This window comes from Mustela nigripes, chromosome 12 (assembly GCF_022355385.1).
Source record: "Mustela nigripes isolate SB6536 chromosome 12, MUSNIG.SB6536, whole genome shotgun sequence".
Lineage (NCBI taxonomy): Eukaryota > Metazoa > Chordata > Mammalia > Carnivora > Mustelidae > Mustela > Mustela nigripes.
The window spans coordinates 109,097,644-109,105,736 of record NC_081568.1 but is presented as its reverse complement, the minus strand read 5'-3'; positions in this window follow the sequence as shown (position 1 = coordinate 109,105,736).

The following is an 8,093-nucleotide window of genomic DNA, read 5'->3' as shown; positions in this document are numbered from 1 at the left end:
CCCTGCTGAGCAGAGAGCCTGATGCGGGACTCGATCCCAGGACCCTGAGATCATGACCTGAGCCGAAGGCAGTGGCTTAACCCACTGAGCCACCCAGGCACCCAACAGTATATCAATTTAAAAAAAAAAAATTTTTTTTCATCCATTCTGATATCGTATGTCTTTTGATTGGGGCATTTAGCCCATTTACATTCAGGGTAACTATTGAAAGATATGAATTTAGTGCCATTGTATTGCCTATAAGTTGACTGTTACTGTATATTGTCCCTGTTCCTTTCTGGTCTTCTACTTTTAGGCTCACTCTTTGCTTAGAGGACCCCTTTCAATATCTCCTGTAGGACTGGTTTTGGGTTTGCAAATTCTTTAGTTTTTGTTTGTCCTGGAAGCTTTTTATTTTTCCTTCTATTTTCAATGACAGCCTAGCTGTATATAGTATTCTTGGCTGCATGTTTTTATCATTAAGTGTGCTGAATGTATTATGCCAATTCTTTCTGGCCTGCCAAGTCTTTGTGGATAGGTCTGCTGCAATCTACAGACCTCTTGTCCCGAGCTGGTTTCAGGATTTTCTCTTTGTCACTGAGTCTTGTAAATTTTACTATTAGATGGTGGGGTATGGAACTATTTTTTATTTTTTTTTTATTTCTTATTTTGAGGGGGATTCTCTGTGCCTCCTGATTTTGATGCTTGTTCCCTTGCCATATTAGGAAAATTCTCTACAATAATTCTCTCCAATATACCTTCTGCCCCTCTGTCTTTCTTCTTCTTCTGGGATCCCAATTATTCTAATATTGTTTCATCTTATGGTATCACTTATCTCTCAAATTCTTCCCTCATGGTCCAGTAGTTGTTTGTCTCTCTCTGGCTCAATTTCTTTATTCTCTGTCATTTGGTCTTCTATGTCACTAATTCTCTGTTCTGCTTCATTTGTCCTAGTAGTAAGAGTCTCCATTTTTTCATTGCACCTCATTAATAGCTTTTTTAAAAATTTCAACTTGGTTAGATTTTAGTTCTTTTATTTCTCCAGAAAGGAATTATCTAATATCTTCCATGCTTTCTTTGAGCCTAGCTAACACCTTGGTTATTGTCATTCTGAACTCTAGTTCTGACATATTAGTTATGTCTGTATTGATTAGGTCCCTAGCCGTCGGTACTGTCTCTTGTGCTTTGTTTTGTGTGTTGACTTTTTCTGCCTTGTCATTTTATCCAGATAAGAATAGATGCATAAGGGAACAGATTACTAAAAGGGTATCAATGACCCCAGAAAAATATATACTAACCGAATCAGAAGAGAACTGAACTGGGGGGAGAAAAAAGGGGAGGGAGAATATTTTACAGATATATGTATAAAAATATATATATGTAAATATATATACATAATATAATCTTATATATTATGTATATAGATGTGTGTGTGTGTGTGTGTGTGTGTGTGTGTATGAGGCTTATTTAGACTGGTGAATAGAACAGAGCCACACACTTGATTGATTTTGGATGTACTTTGGTCTGTTAGAAGAAACAACCTTCCAAATTTTGAAAGAAAGAAAAAGATACATATAAAAAAGTAAGGGTAAACACAATGAAGAGATGAACTATGTCTGTAAAGATAAAAATTTAAAAAAATATTCTGAAAAAGGAATTGATAAGTTAGTTGAAAAAAATAAAAGAAAAGAAAAAAAAGAAGGAAAGAATGAGATCAGGCTGAAGACTAGAACAAAGCCATGCACTGGATTTGGGGTATATTTTGATCTGTTAGAAGAAATTGTATCCCAAAATTTTAATGAAAAAAAAAAGAACTTACATTTACACAAAAAATAAAGTTAAATACAATGAAGGGATTAAAATATGACTATAAAAGTGAAAATTAAAAAAGATTTTTTAGAAGGTATTGATAAGATAAAATAGCTAAAAAATGTTAAAATAAGAAAGAGAAAATTTTTTAAAAATAGAATAAGAAAATAAAATTTCAAAAATTTAATTTTGAGGGGCACCTGGGTGGCTCAGTGGGTTAAGCCGCTGCCTTCGGCTCGGGTCATGATCTCGGGGTCCTGGGATCGAGTCCCGCATCAGGCTCTCTGCTCAGCAGGGAGCCTGCTTCCCTCTCTCTCTCTCTCTGCCTGCCTCTCTGCCTACTTGTGATCTCTCTCTGTCAAAAAAATAAATAAAAATTTTTAAAAAAATTTAATTTTGAAAAACTAAACCATCATGGACAAAAAGCCATGGATTTTATGTATTGGTTTCCCCTATCTCTGGAGTTCTACAGTTCTCATTGATTGATGAACTTGGTCTTGGCTGGATGTTCTTGCTGATCTTCTGGGGGAGGGGTCTGTTCTTGTGATTCTCAAATGTCATTGTCAGAGGTGGAATTGCATTGCCCTTGCCAGAGGCTGGCTAAATAATCTATTCAGGTTTGCTCTCAGGAGCTTTTGTTCCCTGAACATTTTCTGTAGAGCTTTGGAGGACAGGACTGAAAATGCCAGCTCCAATCTCCTGCCCTGGAGGAGCCGAGAACTCAGGGCCCCACTCCTCAGTGCACCTTTGGAGAAAAGCGGTCAGTCACTTCTGTCTCCCTGGTCTCCAGCCACGATCTGAGCTCACCCCGCCTGGTCTCCAGCCACGATCTGAGCTCACCCCGCCTAGGACCCAGAGTTTCTATCTCTGGTGCACAGGCCCTTTTGAAGCCTCCAAATGCAGCTGATTCCTACTGTGCCCTCCTGCTTGACTCCTCCTGGAGGAGGAAGGTGAGTGTCTCTGTATCTGCTGCTTGTTGGGTCCCTTCCTGTAGAGCAGTGGCCAAACTGTGCTACAGATCATAGTTTAAGGTAATTCCAAACTGAGAGCCCACTGCTTGGTTCCATCTCTGCAGCTGGCTTCCCTGCTCCAATACCTGGGCACTCTGCCACACTCAGACACCCCTGGTCTTTTTGTGACCCTGTGGGTACTGAGACCACACTGTCTCCATGAGGGCTCCACTGCCTCCCCCTGTTTGTCCTCTGGAGCAACATCCCTCAGTGGAGCAGCCTTCTAAAAGTTCCAATTCTGTGCTCGGCTCCTCTACCACTTGCTGGGAGCCAGCCCCTCCCTCTCCCTGGTCTATCTTGCTGAATGTTGCCTTGGATTCACTTCTCTGCCTGTCCTACCTTCTGAAAAGTGGTCAATTTTCTGTTCCTAGAATTACTGTTCTTCTTCTCCTCTCTCCTGTTGATTTTGTAACTGTTAGGAATGGTTTGATAACCATCTAGCTGAACTCCTGGGACTTGATGATATTTAGGTCCTATTCCTACTCCTCTACCATCTTGCTCCTCCTCTAAGTAAGTAAATCTTAAAAAAAGAAAGAAGTGCCATATGTGAGCTAATTTCAGAGATTCATTTTCCCTAGATATTCTTAACTATCTAAAAGTCAATGTGTGTAAACCATGCTACCAGATAAAGCGCTTCACAATTTATACTTTTAAGGACTTTTATCATTTTCTGGCTGCATTTGCTTCATTTTCTTTAACTCTGAAGTTGTCCTCTTACCGAACAATTCCCCTTTCCGTCTTTCAAACCTCAAACATTTGAAATTTTGTTTACTGCTACTTACTCGATCAGAAATATTCTTTTTTTTATATGACAAATTTTTATTTGTTCTTTCAGATGCAGATTAAGTCTCAACCTTTTTGAAAAATATTTATCAGTTTATCTCAGCAGTTGATTAATCTCTCTTAGTTCCACTGAATGTGTATATCCTTTTGTATGTTTTTTCCACATTTCACTTTAATAATTTACATAATTTACTCCCCTACTAGACATGAGTGAGAAAATGGCCATTTTTGTGTTATTAGAGCTTTGTTCACCATATAAATTCAATAAATGTTTGTAGAATGATTAATGTCTTGAATTTAAATCAGACTCTTTTATAATGTATTACTGAATCAAACCAAACAGATCTCTAGAAATCTCCTTTATACTTTTGCTTCCTCTTTCCTATTATATTTTTCCCTATACTGCCAAGAGACTTTGAATAACTCAGGATGTACAAACTAGATCAAATATAAATAATATTAAAATTTAAAAAGGATTTTTGTTTCCAGAAAGTCAGTCTAAATCCAGTTTGTCAGCAGTAAGTATAAGCTGTTTATTTGCCCTTCTGTGACCTCATATAAGGATATGGCATGCAAAATTATTTCATAAATTAATATTGGTTCACTGGGGCATTTCCTTTAGAATCCAAATGGTGTCAGTAATGTTGCTCTATTATTGAGTCTTTTTTCCTTTATTATAATTATTAGCCACTTACAATTTAATTGCATTACATGAAATGTTAATAAGAAGTGATTCAAAAGAAACTGTGACCTTTTGAAACCTTTGGCTGTTTAGAACATTAACTATGATTCTCAGAGATAATGTGTACAAAGGATAATTCACTAGATATGATAGGCAAATGAAGTAAGTGATGAATTTTAAAGGATATTCTAGGATTACAAAATATATATTTACCAGAAGCAGAGAAATTCACTTATCTTTAATTCTTCAATATTTAAATGTGTATTTCCCATATTCTTCTGTATTTTACTTATTTTGTTGGCTGTCATTATATAAATGTTAATGATATTTTTTGCCTTTCCTTTCTTTTATTATTCATTCATTCACTTATTTATTATTTATTTATTTAATGCACAAAAGTAAACACCAGAAACAGAACAGTTTAATGGAGAAAACGTACCCATTTTATAGAAAACAGATGCCTGCCACTATTTGCAGTGATCACTAATATTTTTAGCTCCACTAAGCAGAGGAATGACTGTTCAAAAGTGGACTTTTCTATTCTCCTTGATTACTTTCCTCCTGTCTTTCCATACCATATATTAACCTGCCATTCTAGGAATGAGGCTGTGTTCCACCTCCCAGCATTTTCCAGATATACTACTGAGAAAATGTAGAGATAGAGTACATTGCAACCACCTGTTTATTTTCCTTAAAGAACTATTATTTGCTTCATAAGAATTCAGTGGGGAGAGACACACAAGATAAGTTCTTCACACACACACACACACACACACACACACACACACAGCTTATGGGACTATTCTTTATGCCCTAGAGAATATCAACTAAGTATTCTCCTTGCCTGACTTGGTTATTCTTTTAATAATCTTTTAATAATGTTGCTCTTTAAATGCTGCAGGCATCATTGTGGGGGTCTGACCTTTATTTAAGCAAAGATTTCAGTTTGTGGCCCTTTTCTGATCTGTAGTCACTCATGGTCATCCTGACCATTTCCCAAAGGCCAAGACTCTTATTTGCTGATTTTTATACCTGAGGACTATTTGTCTTCTCCTGTCATTTTCTAGGTACTGATGTCAATGTTAACATTGCTGCAAATAGACATTGCCTCAAGAAAATGCACAAATCATTTCTGGTTAAAAGGAGACTAGGTCTTGCTAAAACTGCCTCTGCATCACTTGTCTATGAGAATTGCTGACAAGATTATGTTTCATTTGTACCCTTGGGAAAATAACTTCTACATCTTAAATGTCCTTTGAAGTCTGTAGCAAACATAAATAGAGTGCCAAAAAGAAATTACGTTCTAATCTCTTATAATGTACTTAATAGTATACTCTGACACAGCCCTAGTAAAAAGATTATATACAAGGTGAATGGTACAAAAATACATTCTGAAATGCTGAGTGAGAAATAGATTAAACATCAGTTTGGTTGTCTGTCCTGTGTGTGTGTGTGTGTGTGTATATAGTTGTACTATATATATTTCTTCACTGTCCATTGTTATGCTATAAAATTTTATTATATATATTTAAATTTTAAAAACTGGATTTTCTTTTGATTTATGTATCTTAATAAATATATTAGTCAAATGGCTTCTTTTTAGTTTATTAACAAATAGTATTTCCACCTGAATATGATTTCTTTCTCTTTTTTCCTTTCAGTAAGAATACTTTGGAAGTTGAACTTCCTACTATTTCTTTCTTTATTCCTTATTTCAATATATTAAAAGTGAGTTTACCACAGGCAAGTATTTATAACACACTATTCCTAGGATTGATGAGTATATGTGTACACCCAAGAAAGGCAAGCAATAGAGAAGGAGATATTTTAAATGAAGTTAAAGAAGGACAATTTTTAAAGAAAGACTCCTGTCAAGTTGGGAGCAGACTCAGGTGTGAACAGAGCTAGAAAGGTCAGTCTTATTAAGTAAGGACACTTGATACTGGCAGACAGATATGAAATAATAGGGCAAGAGAGAAAAGAAATTTTGTCAAAGAAGAGAACATTGTTAAGAAAGTTAACACCATTTTTCTCTAATTTCTCAATAAATTATAAATGAAATCTACTGTAGTTGAGGTAATCTGTGGGTTTGAGGTTGTCAACTTGAGTTTAATTTTCATGAAATTGTATAAGGAAATTTATAAATGAAATGATAATTGGACAAGAGTGAACTTACAATTTACTGGAAAAATTGTGAAGTTTTTTTTTACAATTTTTTAAAAAGATTTTATTTATTTATTTGACAGAGAGAGATCACAAGTAGGCAGAGAGGCAGGCAGAGAGAGAGAGGAGGAAGCAGGCTCCCTGCTGAGCAGAGAGCCTGATGTGGGACTAGATCCCAGGACCCTGAGATCATGACCCGAGCCGAAGGCAGTGGCATAACCCACTGAGCCACCCAGGCACCCAAAAATTGTGAAGTTTTATTGGAGATTGACAATAGGGTTATTTACCTTATACCAAAGATCATTCAAGTCTGCCAGTAGAAATGACATTGATAGTTATCCAGACTAAGGACTAATGAAGCAGACAAGAGACCACAATGAAAACTTGAAGGAATCATTAATTTTAGTAATTAATATATTACAAATACCACGTTTTTACTAACTTAAATGAATATATTTTCAGGAAAGTTCTCATAAAGTTTTATTAAATTTATCTGCTTTATCCTTCCTCTAGAATCAAATTAAATTATGGAATATAAGCATGTATATTGTATTCATGATCAAGTAATTAAATTATTCTCTTTTAGTTGTTTTTAAAATTTTTTCAAGTTCATTCTTTTAAATACTGCTATTTTCAATATTCTATATATGCCAAAACTTACCACTTTATCCATTACTGTTTTCTTTAAATTATATATATTTGAACCATGAAAATATCTCTGAATTAAATATTTCATTCTTATATAATAGTTAGGCAGACTGTGTGTTCTAGATGATCTTCTCATTTCACAATAACTAGATTATAGGTAAAATCACTTTTTAATACATCACTGGACTCAAAAAGAATAAGAAAAAATTGTCCAAAATACCCACAGAGGAGGCAGTCAAAGATGTCAATGTAGGAAGATCCTGACCTCACCTTCTCTCATGGACATCTTGAATTTAAGTTACATTTGGAGAAACTTCCTCTGAAAAAGACCTTAAAACTATCTGAACAGATTCCTTGGAGAGAAAAGAGCCTCATGGAGGTGGTTAGGAGAGGCTGAGAAGAGGTCTCTTGAAAAACCCCATGCCTGGCACAGCAGCCTGCAATTGCAAGGCATTTCACAAAGCTGAAACTTCTCTCTGTGCAACAAAGCATTCATACCCCATGTCAGCCATCCCAACTCATAAGACTTGTACCAGGGAGAAGGGCTTCTGAAACATCTAATTCTGAAAAATATCAGGGCCCTTGTCCATAAGACCTAAAGGGCTACAGGGAACTGAGAAACACCTCTGAAAAGGCTTGCTTACAGACTCCCCCAGCCCTGGGCCCAGCACAGAAACAGCAGTTTGAAAAGTTCGCAGGCTATCTATGAACAAGATTCATTAGCTAAAGACTCTGCTGAAGAGGCTGAGGTCTTGGGATATTGACTGGGAACAGACCTGTTGGTGGATGCCAGCTTCACACTTTTCCTCTGCCTTGCTCTGTCTCACCAGTACCCCAGAAAGGGGCTTATACCCTTCACTGGTGCCACGATTTTCATAGTTGCTGTCAGGGGACACCTGTACATCATTTCAGGGAAAGTAACAAGGAGTTTGTTTATTTATTTGTTTTCATGCAAGAGAAGTCTTGTCTCTTTTAGAAGGATAGGGGGCAATGGGTTGTTTTGTCTTCGAATATTCACC